At 41.1% G+C, this 20,043-nt stretch overlaps 1 long non-coding RNA gene across 3 annotated transcripts in view; it reads left to right on the top strand.

Moving 5' to 3' along the window:
* Positions 1-20,043, top strand: part of LOC123835684 (uncharacterized) — a 282,269-nt gene that overhangs the window by 165,105 nt on the left and 97,121 nt on the right. For all 3 annotated transcript variants that reach the window (XR_010406596.1, XR_010406594.1, XR_010406595.1), the window contains 2 exons: positions 7,835-7,904; positions 14,269-14,379. This is a non-coding gene — a long non-coding RNA (uncharacterized LOC123835684). The remainder of the gene's footprint in view (positions 1-7,834; positions 7,905-14,268; positions 14,380-20,043) is intronic.

The raw sequence follows: 20,043 nt of genomic DNA, 5'->3' as shown, positions 1-20,043 counted from the left end.
CTACGTTTTGGGGGAGTCAAAAGTTTTACAAGGATTTTAGCACCCCTAACCCCCACAATGTTCAAGGACCAACTGTATATGCAAGTCTTACATGTTAGTAACTATAAAACCTTGATAAGAAAAAAAAAACCCTAAATAAATGCAGAGAGATCCTATGGTGGTGGATTAGAAGACCCAATATTGTTAAGATGTATTTCTCCCGAACTGAGCTATAGATTGCAATCCCAGTCAAAATCCCAGCCAAAATCCCAGCAGATCTTTTTTCTAGGTATTGACAAACCGATCCTAAAGTGTATATGGAAAGTCAGTAGTTCTAGAATAGCCAAACAATTTTGAAAAAGAAGTACAAAGTTGGAAGGCTCACACTAGCTGATTTCAAGACTTACTGGAAAGTGTGTGGTTTGGGCCTAAGAATAGACCTATATAATTCAGTGGAGCAGAACTGAGGGCCCAGAAATAGGCCTTTGCACATACAGTCAATTGATTTTGACAAATGTGACAAGATAATTCAAAGGAGAAGGAACAGTCTTTTCAATGAATAATGCTGGAACAATTGGACATCCAAATGTAAAAAATAAATAAAATAACACTCTACCCTTACTTCACACCATGAATTAACTCAAATTGGATCATAGACCTAAATGTAACCTAAAACTATACAATTTCCAAAAGACAAAATAGAAGAATATCTTTATGATTTTTGTGTTAGGCAAAGAACTTCTTAAAGAGGACACAAAAAGCATAAACCATGAAATTTTTAAAAATTGCTAAGTTTTATCAAAATTAAAGTGTTCTATTCAAAAGCCATTGTATGTTATGATACAATATCAGGTAGGTAGGTAGATAGATAGATAGATAGATAGATAGATAGATAGATAGATAGATAGATGATAGATAGATAGATGATAGATAGATAGATAGATAGATAGATAGATAGATAGATAGATAGATAATAGATAGAGACATTTATTATAGGGAATTGTCTCTCACATAATTATGGAGGCCAACAAGTTCCATGGTCTGCACTCTGAAATTTGGAGATTCAGAAAAGCTAGTGGTGTGATTCACTATCAAGTCCAAAAGCCTGAGAACCAGGAGAGCTGAAGGTATAGATTCCTGTCCAGCTTGAAAACCTCAGAACTAAGAGCACCAAGGCAGAAGAAGATCAATGCCTCAGCTCAAGCAATCAGACATAAAGAAAAAAGGGTGAATTCCTCCTTTGTCTGCCTTTTCTCCTGTTTAGGCCCTCAATGGATTGGATGATGCCACCCACATTGAAGAGAGCAATTTATTCTACTGAATCCACCAACTCAGAAACTAATCTCATCTGGAATGTCCTTATAGACACACCCAGAAATAATATTTAATCTTAACATCCATTGGCCAATCAGTTGACACATAAAATTAATCATCCAGGCACTGTTAAGAAAATGAAAGGACAAGTCATAATCAGAGTGAAAATATTTGCAGAGCAAACATCTCGTGAAGGACTTGTGTCCAGAATACATAAAGAACTCTCAGAAGGGAAATAAACAATCCAATTAAAAATTGAGCAAAAGATTTGAACAAACACTTTACCAAAGGAGATTTATACATAGGAAAAAAACATGAATATGTTCAATATCATCAGTCATCAGGGAACTGCAAATTAAAACCACAATGAGATACAATAATATACCTGTTAGAATGGAGGGAAAAACTGAGGACACCAAATGTCAGTTGAGGATACAGAGCAACTGGGACTCTCATAAATTGCTGTGGGGAACACAAAATATTTCAGCCACTTTTGAAAACAGATTGGCAGTTTCTTATAAAGTTAAATATATACTTACCATAAGACCCAGCAAACTCAACTCGGGTATTTATCGAAGATAAATAAAAACTTATGTTCAAACAAAAATGTGTTCATAAATGTTTACAGCAGTTTTATTCATTATCATCAAAAACTGGAAATAATCCAAGTGAACCTCAACTGATGAATAGATGAATTTGTAGAATACTATTCTACAGTAAAAAGGAATGAAATACTGATACATATAACATGACTGAATTCCAAATGGATTATGGTTAAGTGAATAAAATCGAACTCAAAAATCTACTTACTTTATGGCATTCTGGTAAAGGCAAAACCAAACAAACAAACAAACCAAAAAAAAAAAAAAAACAGATCCATGGTTAATGGGAGCTAGTAGAGGTAAAGGGCTTAATTACAGAGAAATATAGGGAAATTGGGGAAAATGATGGAACTGTTACATATCTTCATTATGGTGATGATTATACTATGATTATACTATACATTTGTCAAAATAGAACCATACTATATGTAATTTATGTCTCAATAATTTCTTAAAAAGAATTTAAGAATATTTAAGAATTTTTAGTACTGTCAAGACCTCGATGATTCCATGAGCACTGCACTTCAACCCTTCATTAACTTTCAAAATTCCTTTGAACTTGCTGGAAGTATCCATTTTCTAATGATTACTTTGTTGATACCCATTTGACTGGTCTGCAAAGGAAAAATGCAAAAGGTATTCTCTCCCCCTTGTTTTCTTTTTTCTTTTCCTCTCTTTATCTCTCCCTCTTTCTTTAGTAAAAGTATACCTTCATATGTTGCCGGCAGTAAGTCTGGAGATAGATTTATGTCACCATTGAAAAAATGTCCTTGTGAACCTGATTCTGTGGAGCTGAAGGCCACATTGTGTTGGAAACTCTACGGTGAGCTTTAATTTCTCAAGTATCTGTTTCTGGAGGTTCCATAATTCATACAGAGGCTTCCAGATCTTTCCAGGTATGCTGTCAAAGGCTGCCCTGTTTCCTCTGGCAAACCTGTGCCTGGGCATCCAAATCCACTTATATAAAATATGGAAATTGCAGGCAGCCCTGGGCATCCAGGATATGGTTGTACAACAATCTTGGCTAATAGGGGCTAAAATCAGAAAAGCCTTAAAATAGGCAGGTAAAAGAAGAAGATACAAGTTTGATATCCTTGAAGAGCATTGTGTGTTTCTCTTGGAACTCGAGTTGCTGAAAAATTTCTAACTCTCTCATCCTTTTTCAATGGACATTTTCAAACATTTAAACAAGTGGACAGAATAGTTTGACTTCCATGTAACCATCACCCAGCTTCAAAAACGATTAATTTATGACCAACCTTGTTTCAACTATACTCCTATCCATCCCTTACCTTACGTTATTTGGCAGCAAATTCCAGATATCATATCATTTCTTCTGTCAGTATTTCAGTATGTATATATCTCTAAAATATGGCTATTGGAAATTTTTCCAGTTTGCTTCTTTGTGCCTTTTATATGCCCCATCATTATGGTGGGTTGTTTTTGAGTACTCCCTTGCTCTGTGTGACTAAGATACTCCAGCTACATTTTTACATTTCCTACCCAGTCCTGGGAGTAGCTATTTCTCCAAGGAGCTCCTGGTTCCTCTTATTGGAGAAGGGTTTTAGAAATCAAAATTTGGACTCTATGAGTACTCACTGTTCTAGGCCCTCTCAGCTGACAGAGCAAGAAAATATATGTGTATATTCTTACCTGCATATATATGCATATCAATAAATATTTCTGTATGTAACCATCTGTATCTGTGTTAAACTAAACATGAGTTTATACTTATGTCTTCAATTTTAGTCCATTAGCACCAGGATCATTCTGGCCACCTTCCCTTGCTTATCTGTAAATTCTCACTTCAACAGCAAGAAACCTGGTTCTTATCACCCACTGTCCATTTACTTAATTGTTTAATTCCAGAATACATGTGTAGTAGTATCAGAATTATTAACACAAGGAAACAACTTTATCCACTAGAATACAGTGCTTATGTGCAGTTTCTTTTGCTTTAGTCTTGTAGACTCCACTCATTTCCAAAGTCATTTAGGTAACTTGGCACTTAGGTTAAGCATACTGTATGACCCAGCCATTCTACTCAGGTATTTACCCAAGAGAAATGTAATCATATGTTCATACAAAAACTTATACACAAATGTTCATAGCACCTTTATTTTTAATAGCCAAGAACTAAAACAACCCCAAATGTCTATCAGTAGAAAAATGGATAAAAAAATTTGATATAGCCAAATGATGAGATACTATTCAGCAGTAAAAAGGAATGAACTATTAATACATGCATAATACATATGAATCTCTAAATGATCATACTGAGTGAGAGAAGCCAGACACAATCAATATATATAAAAACTCAAAAATGCAAACTAATCTATAATGACACCTAATACATGGTGACCTGGGGATGGAAGGGTTTGGGAGAGAGGCAGGAAAGAGAGATTATAAAGGGACATGATGGGCGATGATCGGTATGTTCATTCTCTTGACTGAAAATTTCATGGAAGAAAACATATGGCAAAGTTATCCAGTTGTACAGTTTAAATATGTACAGTTAACTGTATGCTCATTTTACCCCAATAAAAAAAGTCTATGCCTAATACTCTTTATCCTTTTTCATTCTAGGGGCAGTGCTTCTCAAACTTTAATGTACACATAAATTCTCCTAAAGATCATGTTAAAACGCAGATTCTGGGCCACCAGTCTAGGGACCAACTTGAGATTCTGTATGTCTAATGAGCACCAGGTGGTACAATTGCTGGTCTGTGGGTCACACCTTGAATGGCAGTGCAGTTCATCAACTTTAGTCGGAGTCACCGGGGGAGCTTTTGGGAACTTGTGGATACTTTGTGCACAGAGATGAGGATTCTGTACGTGGCATGTGGTAGAGCCTGGAAGTGCATTTTTCACAAGACCCTCAAAGACTCTTATGCTCTGATATTGCATGACCATACGGGGAACACATTAATCAAGAGCTTGCAAACAAACTTGGCCATGTTCTCTAACATATTTAGTAATTTGTACCCAATTTCCAGGCATCATTTGAATACTTCCAAGTCTTCCTTTTAAACTTTGTATTCTTCATCTTTTGTTTACATAAAATAAATAGAATTGGAGACCCAATGAGCAAGTGAAAGTCCAGAGGTCATTCCCCCAGGAAGAAGGGAGGTAATTTAACACCTAGGGACAGTTCCACCTATACCTAAAAAGAATTTATTGTGCTTCAGGTAACAATTGAGAAAGTGCTCCTTCTTCCTTTTTTCACTTTAATCTGGGCAATAAGGCTGTAGAAAGTGCTCAGGTTGAAGTTAGACAAACTGGGATTCTCAGTATACAAATAGCATTTTAACTTTGGGCCTCTCTTTACTAAATGGGGATAATATACCTATTTTACAAGGTTGCATTAAATTAGGAAATAATGTGAAAGAAAACCAATGAGTCACCCCCTTCCATAAGCAAAGTAAAAGAATATACAGTTCATGGGGCTCCTGGGTGGCTCAGTCGTTAAGCGTCTGCCTTCGGCTCAGGTCGTGATCCCAGGGTTCTGGGATCGAGCCCCACACCGGGCTCCCTGCTCTGCGGGGAAGCCTGCTTCTCCCTCTCAACTCCCCCTGCTTGTGTTCCCTCTCTCGCTATGTCTCTCTCTGTCAAATAAATAAATAAAATCTTAAAAAAAAAAAAAAGAATATACAGTTCATGGAAAAGAAAACACAAATGGAGTTTACATATATGAAGTAAGCCTTAACTTGATTCTCAGCAAGAGAAATGCATATCACAACTACAGTCAGGTATGTTTTTTACCTATCATATGGGCAAAGAGCACTCTATACGCTGTGTTGACAAAACACAAATTATCAGCACTTGTCTACCCTGATGATAAGAATATAAACCAGTACATCACTTGTGGAGACCAATTTGGGCATATCGATAAAAATTAAGATCTTTATACACTTTGAACCAGAAATTACACTTCCAGAAATTTATACTACAAGTACTATATACAGGAACTAAAGCCTTTATTGTAGTATTGTTTCTAATACCAAAATATTAGAACCATAAATGACCATCAGTAATTAATATATGTAATACATATAATCTATATAATATTAAACAGTCATTAGGTGGATGACATATACTTATATAGAAGGATCTCTTAATACATATATGCATAAACACATGATGAATATCCATGTGTTTGTTTACATGGGAAATCTCTGGAAGGATAAGCGAGAAGCTGTTAACGGTAGCTATCTGTTGGAAAGAAATTTATTCCTGGAGAATGGGTTAAAGGGAACATTGTATACCCTTTTCTTCCTTTTAAAATTTTATTTATTTTTACTTTTTATTTTGAAAAATTTTCAGGCCTAGGAAAAATTTGCAGAAAGTATCAGAAACTTCTTCTCTCTTACTTTTCAAATGTTAACACCTTGTAAAGCCACCATATAGGAAATTAACCTAACTGTAATACTATTAGCTATTTACAGGTCTTTTTCAGATTTCACCAGTTGTCCCACTAATGTCTTTTTTCTGTTCCAGGGTCAAGGGTTCACGTTGCCTTGCTCTCCTCCAATCTAGGATAGTTCTCTTGGTTTTTCTTTTGTGACCTTGCTGAATAATGACCAGTTATTGTGTAAAATGTACTTGGTTTGAGTTTGGCTAATGTTTCCTCCTGACAAAATTCAGGGAATACACTTTTGGCAAGAATATCACAGAAGCAGTGCTGTGCTCTTTTCCGCACATCATATCAAAAAAGAGGCTATAAAATAAGCAAATACTACAGTATTAGTCATAGATAAGAATCACCTGTAGGAGCTGAAGTTCCTGGGATAAATAGATTAAGGCAAAAATATTTGCATAGCTTCAAAGTATATCCCCATGAAATAGGAGAAAAGAATAGCTTTTTAGTTATGGAAACTCACTTAACTATGTGATCAATATGTCTCATGAGCTTGACTCTGACTTTGAAGCTATGCAAATATTTTTGCCTTAATCGATTTATCCCAGGAACTTCAGCTCCTATGGGTGATTCCTTTTTTTTTTTTTAAGATTTATTTATTTATTTGACAGAGAGAGACACAGCGAGAGAGGGAACACAAGCAGGGGGAGTGGGATTCTTATCTATGACTAATGTAGTGTTGGCTGATTAGTATTTTGTAGCCTCTTTTTTTTTTCTAAGGTTTTTTTTATTTATTTCAGAGAGAGAGTGAGTGCAAGCACAAGTGAGGACAGGGCAGGGAGGGGCAAAGGGAGAGGGAAAGAATCTCAAGCAGACTCCTGACAGAATGCAGAGCCCAACGTGGGGCTGGGCATGGGGCTAGGGCCCCAGCTCAGGCACAGACTCAATCTCAGGACCCTGAGACCATGACCTGACTGAAATCAAGAGTAGGTCGTTTAACCGACTGAGCCACCCAGGTGCCCCAGCAATTTATATTTTCACCATTGCTTCTATACTTAGGGATTGGAATTCTGCTGTGAGAAAGAGCTTTCCCTCTCCCACCTTAATTACTTGTTTACTTAATTATTTATGTCAGAATGGACTCATAGATATTTATTTTATTCTCTGCATTATATCTACTATCAACATTTATTTTGTTGCTCAAATTATCCCAGATTTCACCATACAGAAGAACCACTTGAATTTGGCCAGTGTGTTCTTTTAACACGTCCCTATCATTGTTTGTTCATGTCTTTTGTTCATTTTTCTCTCAAGATTTTGGTCTTTTGCCCCTTAATGTCCAAGAGGTATTAGAGTTATTAATCCTTTGTCTATGATAGATGTTACAAAATCTTCCTTTTGAGTTTTATACTACATGAATATAATACTTATTTTAGAACTTTTTAAAAATACGCAGGAACATGTTTTGTAGGAACCGAAAAGAAGAAAAAATATGTCAAGTTGTAGGTTGGGAGTGATTTTACTTCAGTTTTTAGTCAGCGCCTCTTTTGGTCCTCCTGATTCTCACTTCCCTTTCTCTTAGGAACCCTGCAAGTGAAGCCGATGTGTGCCACTAGGAGGCTTGCTGAATGGCCAGGTGTGAGCAATTGGAGGTGAGCCCTGGCTCTTGCTCTCGCTTTGCCTCTTTTATAGTACATGTGCCTGTGCTGGGCACTAGGTCCAGGAAATAAACAGTGGATAACATGCATGACTTCCTTTCCCTCCTTGTGGCCTCCCCATGCTCCAGCAAAAATTGCAGGAATGTTGCTCTTGGAGGCCTGTCAGAACTGCTTTTCTAAATATAAATGCAGAGACACTAAAAATAAGCAATGGTAAAGGTGAGTTTCATTTGTTCCTGAAATGTCAATACACCAAGGGTACAATCTTAGCTGTCAAGGAGCCAGAAAGGAACGGGTAGCTGTCCACTTCTAACCAGACTTCTGGGAGTGAGAAGAGAAACTGTCTGAGGGTTGCTGGAATATTTTGATTTTTTTTTCTTGAGTTGTGTTGAAGGCAGGGCAGCAGGGAAATCATTCCATCATAATTTTGTAGCAGCATCCTTAGCTAACATGGTCCACAAGAAAGGTATTGAGGTTAGGTGAGCCCACCACAGCAAACCAGAGCGGAGAGAAGGCAGTGGTAACTCTCTGAATTGTCAGGTGAGAAACAAGGCAGTTGAACAGTGCAGAGTGCATAGAATCATGAGTCAACCAGGAGAGACATGTGCCTGGTATAGTGTCTATCCCATAGTAAGCCATTAATATATGCTTGAATTAATGAATTAGAAGGTATCTTATACTGCCTTGTGTTGTTCTTAAGGGTCTGAAGTCTGGTGTTATATGCTGTAAGAGTTCAGATGAGAAAGGCAAGGCAGAGAATGAAGGGCAGCAAGAGTCCTAAACAGAAACTCTGAGGTAGGCAGAACTAGAAGTACAGCCAGCAGGTGGGACTTAGGACAGGATCTGCCAATATACAACTGCACAAAGTACAATGGGCAACAATGGCAGCAGATAATCCAAGGCATACCTGTAATGCAAGGGCCCACACCTGCAAACAAAGTCCAGCCCTGCCAACACCAACTGTCTGACAGAGCAGAAAACACACTTAGTGCAGTATATAACCCAAGTTTTATAGCCAGTTATCAGGCAACATTATCTGCCCAGCAGTATTATATATTGAATATTTATATGGTCTCAGTGTTACTGTAAGAGATACTTTCCTCAGCCACTTCTGGCCTTTCCACTCTTCCAAACAAATACATCCTATATAACCAACCACAGACATTTCTCTGGATAGATTGTATTCTCATACTCTTCCATGCTTTTCTTTATTCTGTTCACTTTGCCTGTGATACCATTCATTTACTGATTCATTTGTTCATTCAGAACAAATTTATTGATTTGTTCACCAATTAAGATTGATTTTTTTTAATTTGCTAGTTAATTTATTGATTGTTAGTTATGTTCTAGTCACTGTGTTCAGTGCCAGGGATATTGTGGTAAACAAAACTGATGTGGTACCTGCCCTCTGGGGACATAGAGACAATAAACAAATAGAAACAAATGTTTACGTACACATTGTGATTACTTGCTAAGAAGGAGATGACTATGCTAGCAGAGAAAATACCAGACGGGACCGCCTGTTGAGAGTGATTAGGAGACGCCTCCTGGCCACCTGCCCTGTGAAGCATTTCCTCGCCAGCCCACACACCCACCCTCGTTCCGCTGATCACTCTTTTCTGTGCTCCAAATTCATTTGCTTCTACTTTTGACTTGACACCTCTCTTCTGTAGTTAGTTGTTTCTGTAGCTAAGCCTCTAAGTGCTTAGACTATTAGTTCTCTCAACGCAAGGAGGGTAGAGAGAAAAGCACACGGAATTTGGGAGTCAGTCGACCTGACTATGAGTTACAGTCTTCCATGTAAACAACTGGGATACTTGGAGAGTCTTCCAAGCTCATGATTATAGTTCAGTTTCCTCGGAAGCAGAGCTGGAGTTAAAAATGCTGTGTACAGGTAGTTTATTTGAGAAGAAACTGCAAGGAGTAGAAGTGAGGGAAGGAAAAGTGAAATGGAGATGAAGAAGGAGCCAACACAAGGATGTGTTATTGAGTTGGCCAATGATGCAAGCAATGGGCCCTTAAACCTTGGGAGGAGCCCTATAAAATGGGTCTCTGATGACTGAGGGAGGCCACATGAGCACAGACCCCCCCCTTCATTCCCAAGTTTGACAATATTTAAGCTGCCAGTACATGCAACAGGCTGCTCATCTGAGACGTCAGAGACACCCCAGGGCAGGAAGCAGGAGTGCACACCCAAAGACAGATGCTGTCCAGTTGTATCTGAGTGAAGCTGGGAAGTCCCTCAGAGCTGGCTGATGAGGCAGTGACTGGAGTGAGGGGTATGATGAGAGAGTTTTTGAAGTTGAGGCGTCTGATCATTGGGAAAGCAGGTGCAGTAACAATGCCCACCTCTTTGGCACATGAAAGTTAAATGAGATGCCCTATGTGGAAGTGTTCTGTATCTGGGCAAACACTTGGGCAAGTACTAGCCACCATTGCATCACAGCAATCTTCAGTTTATAACCTTAGGAGAACACTTGGCACACAATTAAAAAACAAATGTGAGTTACGTGAATAAGGAAGGGGAGTAAGAGAGCAAACACAGAGGTATCCCCAGGCTCTTTTCTCAAGGTTCTTACCCAAGTAAGATTAAAAAATATATATTTCACTCACTCACTCCAGGTTCCTTCCACATTCAATTAGATGTGAATGAAGTGAATGGTGGCAAAAGAGGTACTTTTTAAATAGCTACCTTGAAAAATTTATTGAGGCCATGCCCTTAAGAGAAGAGAGCTGGGAGGGGTTTATTTTTCTATGGAATGTGACCTCATTAATGCTTAGTTTCCTTTGGTTTTTCCCAGTGTCTGACAAAATATTCAAACAGAATTTGAGTGAGAAATCATTCAGAATTAGAAGATAGGTTTCTCTCTGTCTTAAAAGCTTATAAACCACGAGGAAAGCAGGACAAAGCAAATTACATTCAGTCATAAACCATAAAGCAGGAGTAGCATGTTGACAAAGTCAGTAGTCACACATGATAATGGATTAACTGGATTGAAGTCAGGCAGCACCAACCAGGGAAGATTCCATTTCATTACAACCTACTTCATTTCAATTAGCACTTGCAGATCCTATGATAGGTAGAGCCGGTCAGCGTTAGGTACTGGGGCTGCAGGGATAGTGAGGGTGACAGACAAGAAAATTAGCAGTGAGAGAAAGTGTCATAAGTGCTATCAAGAGAGCTGCACAGAGGTGTTAATGGGGTGCAGAAAATGGGTACGAGTAGGGCGCCTGGGTGGCTTGGTTGGTTAAGCGACTGCCTTCGGCTCAGGTCATGATCCTGGAGTCCCGGGATCGAGTCCCACATCAGGCTCCCTGCTCAGCGGGGGGTCTGCTTCTCCCTCTGACCCGCTTCCCTCTTGTGCTCTCTGTCTCTCATTCTCTCTCTCAAATAAATAAATAAAATCTTTAAAAAAAAAAAAAAAGAAAATGGGTATGAGTAAAGGGCACCTAGGTCATCTTGCAGAAGAGAGAAGGGTCAAGACTGTTTTCCAAAAAGAAGAGATACTTCACCTACGCCTTGATGGAGGAATAGACATTAGTTGGGTGGTGTAAAGGGGTGAAGTCATGTTAGGCAGAGAGAATAGCCTAGGAAAAGCCCTAGGGGTGGGAGGGAGCATGGTGCTTTGGAGAAATTGCAAGAGGGTCAGCATTCAGGAGTAAGGAGAACATGCAGGATGTGGTGAGCAATGAGGCTGGAGGAATTAGTGGGGGCAGGGTCTTATGAAGTCTTCTTTGTCAGACTGATGTATTTGAACTTGCCTAAGGGGAAAAGGTAAGTCACAGAAGGATTTTAAGCAGTGGGATGAGGCAATCCTATCAGTGCTATCTAGAAGGATACCTCTGACCATGGTGTGAGAGTGGAAGAAAAGTGGGATGGGATACGTGTGAGTAACAGGGAGCTCAGTTTGGAAATGACTGTAGTGGTAAATCTGGGGATAGAGGATAATGACCTGTGGCAATATAATAGTGATAGAGAAGAGGTGATAGATTCTAAAGGGGAACCAATGTGCTGATAACCAATTGTTTGAATGTGGAAGACAAGGGAGAACATGGACCAGGTGGATGATTGTGCCATTTGGTAGAGAAAAGAAAGAAGTTTATGGAGAAGGTAGAGCAGAATTGGAAGAAGAGCAGAAATATGGTTGGAGGAGACATCTATTTGGAATGGTTTATTTTTTTCTATTTACCTTTGGGACATGAGTTCCTTTTATAAAATTTTTGCACATGAAAAGGGGTATGGTCCTCAAAGGTCAGGACCTCCACATATGGTTGTGTAGTCTATGCCCTGCAAAAGGGTGTCTGGCCAAGGAGAGGAAGTGCGGCTGAAATGTGATCTATGCACACTCCTTAGGTGTGTCTGGACAGGGGCACATCTGCCTGGAGGAAGGGGGCACCTGTGTTGGATGTTTTCCATTTGCCTCTCTAGATCCAGTTCCCACACCTCACCCTCCTCTGTTCCCTGAGTGGCTGGCCTGAATGGACTGCATTCCTCGACCCTACCTTCTGGCTGGTTCTACCAATAGGAGGCACTGGTCAGATCAAAGGGAAGAGTTTTACTTTCTCTCAGCTCCCTCTCCACTGGGTGGCCATCAATGGTCTCTCTCCCTTTACCGAGGGTCACAGCTCCTGTAACTATAGATCCTCTCAGGTTTTGAGCACAGGGTTCTCTCCTCTTGCTCCTCAAGGATGGGATGGTAATGAATACCCACCATTGCTAGCCCCAGGGTGCTGTGCCATTTCTTGTGGGTTTCTCTAAATCCTGCCCACACCTTTGTAAATGATGTGTTCCTTACACTCTCCTCAATTATTCAGTTCTAAGTTGTCATTGGTTTCTTGCCAGAACCGAACTGATTCAGAATATTTTCCTGATTAACATAAAGCAACATCTTCCTTCACTTATCCATGCACCTGTGGAGCAAAAACAGTCATAAGAGCCCCTGTTTCTAATTCTTACAAAGGTGCTATATTAGCAGGTGGGTGCCTATAGGTTCTGAAACAAGGCAGCTTTAATCCATCGGGAAAGTAGGTCCAAACTAGCTTTTCAGTCTGACCCAAAGTTTGAGTTGGAAAGAAGACAGAAGATAGTAGTTGTCTGAGTATATTCAGGCTGCTACAATAAAGTGCCTGAGACTGGGTGGCTTATACACAACAGAAATTTGTTTCTCATGGTTCTGGAGGCTGGAAGCCCAAGATCAAGGTGTCAGCAGGTTGGGGTCTGGTAAGAATCCTCTTCCTGATTCATAGATAGAGCATTCTTCTGTGTACTCACATGGTAGAAGGGGCCTGGGATCTCTATGGGGCCTATTTTATAAGGGCACTAATCCCATTTGTGAAGGCTCTGCCCTCAGACCTAAGCACCTCCCAAAGGTCCCACCTCCTAAAACCATAATCTTTAAGGGTTAGGGTTTCAACATATGAATTCAACATTAAGAGCCTAGCAGTGGGGAAGAAAAATATGCTTAGAGTCAGCAGACCCTGGGGAGAAGCACTGTGGGTTGTCAATGTCAGGTATCAAGATCCATCTACCAAGCCTGCCTTGAGAATTGGGAGTTGGCTCTTAGGACTTATTTGGGAGGGGGTAGAACAGCAGATGTCAACCCCCACTCTACCAAGGAAAACTCTTCCCCTTCTCCAAGTCTCTCCCTTTTCTACCCAACCATCCCTTTCCCCTACCCTAGCCAAATAAAACTCCTCCTAATTTTCTTTCTTTTTTTTTTAAAGATTTTATTTATTTATTTGAGAGAGAGAGAATGAGAGAGCACATGAGAGGGGGGAGGGTCAGAGGGAGAAGCAGGCTCCCCGCCGAGCAGGGAGCCCGATGCGGGACTCGATCCCGGGACTCCAGGATCATGACCTGAGCCGAAGGCAGTCGCTTAACCAACTGAGCCACCCAGGCGCCCCTCTCCTCCTAATTTTCTTTAATTTAATTCTGGAATCACATATAAGAGAGTATCTTCCTTAAACTTTAACAAGATATCGATCCTAACTCCCCCGTGCAATAGGGGTAGAGAAATTGTTATTTATATATATATATTTTTAATGTGCATATTTAGAACCGATTATTGGTTCATTCACCAGCAACTATTAAACACCACCTAACCCTGGATCCCAGTATTTGTTCTCCAGTAGCCCTCTGACCTCTTCCTAAAGGAAGGGGGATGAGGCATGCAAGGGCTACCGCAGGATGGGTGAATGCAAAGCCAGAATAGTAAAAGGAAGATGGAAGAGAGGCAGAGTGGGGCCAGCATCCGACCCTTCCCTTAATGGCAGCCAGGCTGGGGCCAAGTTGTGAAGATGACCACGGGCAGGCGCATGTTCTCTGTGTTCACGTTCACTTATGATCTTATACCGACAGCTCTGCATATGTGGAGTGGGCCAGGCTGGAGGCCTACATGTTTCCAGATACTGACCCAGCTGTATATGGAAGCCTGAGATCTTCCAACCATGAAGCAAAATGTCAAAGGAGGTAAGTAGCTTGTTTACCAGGCCTTTCTGTACTCAGTAACAAGATGACTCATCTCACCACAAAGACTGACAAAGAGGGCCTCTTCTCTGACTTTTTCCAAGCCTTACATGGGTGGCACTATGCCAGTTTGGGGTTGCTAAGCTATGGGGCAATGTTAAAGAGGCTCTGGCATCTCAAATTCATTGCTTGAATATCTGAATCCTTATTCCAGGAAGTTACAGAACCTCCAAGGAGCATATATGAAATTACGCTTTTTAAAAAGTCATTGCCATTAGATGATCTGGGGAAATCCCAGAATAAGTATCAAGGCTCTCTTATCCGAGTGATAAATTGACAAGGGGTCAAAGCTTGCTCCTGTTTGCCTGCCTTCCCCAGGGGCTCCTAATTTCCTGAGAATCAGGCATGAGCAAACGGCCTTACTCAGCCTTAGAGAGCTTTAGCCCTCCAATTTGCTTGTGGTTTTTTTTTTTTTTCCTACACCTAGCTATTGATACTTATACCGAAGTGGTGGGATCTCCCCTCTTCTCTTCCTCTGCCTTCCCCACCCTGCCATGACTCAATGAGAGAGTTTAGAACTGGGATTAAGATCTGCTTTCCAATAAAGGCCCACTATTCAAAAATCGAAAAAAAAAAAAAAAAGATCTGCTGTCCGAAATCTTTAACTTTTAAAAATTTTCTTTCTATTTTTCTTTTCCTTCTCTTACTTTCTCACTCTTTTGTTCATTAATTTTTCCAATTATTCATTTATTACAATGTATCTGGGGCCTGGGCTTAAGCTAACTAGCACCGCTTTCACCATTAGGATTTAGACTTAAGTCTGAGGATGCCTGGATGATTTGTGGGGTGGGCCTACCACGGGCATATGTTCCTGAGGGACAGCAGTCTCCTAGGAAGACTCACCCCACAGGAAGACAAAGGGGAGGACACCCACTTAAAGTTCCTTGGCAACGGACCAGGACTAAGGTGTGCTTTGGGGTGGTCCTGGTGAGATTTTGGAAATAGCATAGTGACTGTCACGCAGATGTCTTCTGGCCTAGCACCCAAGAACTTGTGCCTGAGTCCTAAGGTGAGGATGTTGGAATAAAAGGGCAAGTAACAACTAAAATAGCCGTTCACTCAAACATCCCGAGTTTATAGAAAGCAGCCACAGCAGATGTTAGCACGCTTCAGCCTGGGCAGGCACAGCTTTGGTCCAGGCAGTGGTGGACACCAGCATGGAGGTGACGCCTCAAAAGGCCACTTTTGGCGTCAGCAGCAATGGAGACAGCCCAGGAGGCACCAGCAGGCAAGGAAGAAAGTGTCAGGTGTTACATGTAGTAGCAGGGCTATCATGCCCAATATCTGTAAGAAAATCACCGAACCCCAGACTTTGGCGATACGCTTGATGTAAGGATGTATAGTTGGAGTATCCACAGAGTACATTTGGTAAATCCAAAGAACACTGTTCTGTATCTCTTGTAATTAAGGTCCTGCTCCAGAAGCTGAGTTTGGGGGACACAGCTTGTTACACATTTCTTAAAGCCAACTTAGTTCCAAACAAGACTTGTGGGAGCCTCACATGAAAGCCTCAGATATAAAAGGGCTAATTTTTCAAAAAGAAAGTAAAAGAACCATAGTCAAGAAATAAAGACTGGAAGGAAGGGAAGAAAAGAAATGTTGCATTAGAAAACCTAGTCAAGCAAGTGTTCTTGCTTGACTTGAAACCCCTCTCTCTTTTGGGTTTCATTCCTGAGAATGCAAACCCTATGCCCAATCAAGATCCAAACAAAGGAGAAATTCAGTTATTCAGGCAGAGATGTTCCCCCCCGCCACCACCAAATGTATTACTTTGTCCAAAGTTTCTACTGTTCTGTGTGGTTAGAGAGCTACCTGGAATCATTGAACTTACTTTCAATTGGTTGTTGGGAACTCTGATGATTCCACCCCTGCTCCAGTGCCAACAAACTGAGTGCCAAACTGAGGTTACACACATGGCTGAGGGAGCTGGAAATGCCCTGTGTTCGTGGGCGGTGCTGGTACCTCACAATGATGCCACTAGATGGGAGGGCAGGTACAATGATCTCCACTGTACAGGTGGAACCACAAGGCAGAGAGAGCCATGGCCACACTTGCATGCAGGTCCAGTATTTGGACATAGCCTCCATCTCTACATTCTGGCTGCAGAGCCCCTGCTTGCCTGTAGGTGTGGAATGGTAACTCACCCTGATTTTTCTAGCATTCCAGAAGATTCCAACGTTCATCTAGGTTTGGGAACCTTACTCCTCTAAACTATCTTGTCTTGGCCTGAAGACTTAATGGGTGAATCATGTCAGGTTAAATGGGATTGATAAATATAGGAATCTAATTGCTAAATGTGATTGGTGGACAAGAGGAAGAAGATACGGTCCTTGAATGAGGAGCATATAGCATGTTGGCAAATTGAAGCAGGTATCAAAGAAATGGAAATTCTTCTTACTTAATTCTTTTAGATGTTTTTATATTTCCAAAGTAAAATCATTCCTACAGATAGAACCAAAGGAGAGACTGGCACTGCTTGTATCCCACATGGCCCCATGACAACTGCAGTCAGAATTTGCATGTCCAGAGTGGGCAGAATAGGGCCCATACCTGTCTGGGAGGGACAAACACACACACACACAGAGAGACGCATACAGACACACACACACACACACACACAGACACACACACACTATCTTGTCCTCTCAGTGTGGAAAGATCTGAGAAAATGGCAACTGACCTGTGGTCTGCTTTGGCCCCTTAGAAATCCAAAACTGTTGTAATTAGACATCTCTAAGAATTTCCAAGGACCCCGGAATATTAGAGAGAGTTAGAGCTGGAAGCATTCCCAAGGTGGCAGAGCAGAGAGTGATGTGGAGAACAGGAAACAGGAGAGCATGGCTGGGACACCTGGCTGGCCCAGTCAGTAGAGCATGCAACTCTTGATCTTGGGGTTGTGAGTTCGAGTCCCACATTGGGTGTAGAGATTACTTAAAAATAAAAAAAAAATTTTTTTTTAAAGAGCATTGCTGGTGACACAGTAGCAAAGTTTTGAGAGTAGAAATTAGCTTATGTGTTTGTGAGACACAAGAAGAGACCTGCTAGGGGAAAGAAAAGAAAAAACATTTACTAATTCTGTGCTTTGATGTATACCTTATCTCATGTCATTCTTAAATAGCTGTATAAATAGTATGTTGGTTCTATTCTATAGGTAAGGAAACTGAGGGTTAGACAGGACAGGTTATTAATCCACCATGACCCAGATAGTATAAAAGAACCAAGACTTGAAATCCAGGTCTCAGGAACACAAAGTCCATGCCCATGCTGTTGCAATCGTGTGCATGTGTACCTCTGTGTGGTCTAGAAAATGCAACATCTAGTAAGTTCCAGGCTCTGTCCTAAGTGCTTGACAAATATTAACTCATTTAATACTAACAATGACCCTGGGAAATAACTGCGAGTTCACAGATGAGGTAACTGAAAGAAAAAGAGGTAGCCTGCCAAGATCCCATATCTGGTGGCAAGCTGCTTGCCTGGCTCAGAGCCCATACTTCTCATCATTACTCTGTGGTGCTGCTACACGAATGGAAACACATTTGCCGAGCACTCACTCTGTGCCAGGCACTGTTGGTCCTGTTGTGAGTGCTTTAAATTTACTGATTTGTTCAGTTCATGTGGTCAGGCAGTCTAGATGGTGGCTAGATAATAACTGTGCACTCTGGAATGAGTGCCTGTCGTTTATTAGTTAAGTGACCTTAGGTAAATCATTCAATTGCTCAGTGGCTCTTTCCTCGTCTGTAGAGTAAGAGTCATAATTGTTTCTACTTCATAGATTTGTGGTAAAGATTAATTGAGTTATTATGCATAAAATGCTTAGACAGTGTCTAGCAAGTAGAAAGTGCTGGAGATTTTCTTTAAAAGGCAAGCAGAGACAGACTCTTAAAAACAGAGGACAAACTGGTGGTTGCCAGAGGACAGGTGGGTGGGTGGATTGGGGAAATAGGTGATGGGGATTAAGAGTATACTTATTGTGTTGAGCACTGAGTAATGCACAGAACTGTTGAATCATTATCCTGTACACCTGGAACTAATATAACACTGTATGTTAATTATACTTGGATTTTAAAAAAAAGGCAAGCAGAGGAGCTTGCACTTAATGTGTGAGGATGTGAGGGTGTCCTAGTGAAATTCTGCCACTGGCTGCCACGGGTCAGTATCTACACAGTACTGCAGCCATGACTTCATGTACTGCAGGGTCCCTACCAACACCAGGACTGGCTGCTTGTGGGTGCTCTCCTTTGGCAGATCAGGCCTGGCCAGAATACTGGCCAGCCACTGCTATTTTAAGGTGGAGTTATGGATTGGCTCCAACTCAAGAAATAAACTGAAATGGGGAAACTAGGAGTCACTAGGAGGCTGTAAGATGCTAGAGGAAATTTGTCCACCTAGGACCAAAAAGCTTATCCTTGATAAGTGGACTCTGCCATCCTTGAAACAGAGCCTTGACTTTCTGGCAGTTAATCAACTTTTCAAGGCTGTTTGACATGGCATAAAATAATAAATGACTGTGCAGTACCAAGATGACCGCTTAGTCTCAAGGCTGAGGACTACACCTGAGGAACCCTCCCCGGCAACCTAGAGACAGGAGGCCCAAGGAGAACAAGGCCAATAAGCATCAGGCTGATGTATCATGACTGTAACCAGGTTCAGCACTCACTCCTCCATCATCTCTCCAGCCTGGACCACCTCCTCCATTTTGGAAACCCTGAGACCGTGGGGATTCACCTGGTAGAATCAGAACCTGTGGGTCAGAGCTATTCCACACAAGATGGGTCCTTGGCCCCAGGATGAATGGCTGCTTAGCTCTGAATCTGTGCTGAGATGAGGAACCACATGGAGTTACCATGATTGTCTCCTCTTTGCCTTGTGCCTCCCACACATGTGCTGAGCTTTTGCACACATGATCTCAACTGCTGATAGGTGTTATTCTCTTCACTTTACAGGGGAATGAACTGTAGCCCAGAGATGTTGAGTAAATTGCCCAAGATGGCACAGCAAAGAAACAGGTGTGGAAGGGTGGCCACAGAAATGAGGGGGCCAAAACATATAGGAATTTATCCATTTAATCTTTTTCATAGAGCAAAGGAGCACCATTGAAAGGTTTTAACCATGGACAGGGAAAAATCAGACTTGCATTTTGAAGAGGACACTCTGGCTGCTGAGTGGAGAATGGATTAAATGAAGGGAGACTAGTTTTGAGTCTAGTGCAGTAGTCCTGGTGAGAGGAGATGGTAGACTCAAGTGGTGGTAAGGGAATGAAGTGGATGGATTCCAGAGATATTTGAAAAACAAAGGCCTTCTTGCATTTCAGGGGTCCCTGGCTAATAATCACATCTCCTTTTCATCAAGTTTTCCAGAAAATAAACCTTCAAAAGCCACACAGTCAAGACAAAGAAAGAAACCTTCAGTGCCGTGCTGACCAAGGAACAAATCTGGAAACTCCCCAGGAATTGTCAGAAAAGGCTTGGCACTTTATTTGTAAACTTTTCAGAAATGTAGTCTAGGCAGTGAACAACCAAAGAGTATGGCACAACTTGAAACACTTGGAAAGGAATTAGACTGGAAATGTTGAGAGCCTCAACAGCTTCCAGATCCTTCCCTGTCCAG

Source organism: Mirounga angustirostris, unplaced genomic scaffold (assembly GCF_029215605.1).
Source record: "Mirounga angustirostris isolate CCGP_5_RB_7025 unplaced genomic scaffold, mMirAng1.0.hap1 SCAF_12, whole genome shotgun sequence".
Lineage (NCBI taxonomy): Eukaryota > Metazoa > Chordata > Mammalia > Carnivora > Phocidae > Mirounga > Mirounga angustirostris.
The sequence above is the reverse complement of the archived record's forward strand: the minus strand, read 5'-3'. Positions and strand labels throughout refer to the sequence as shown.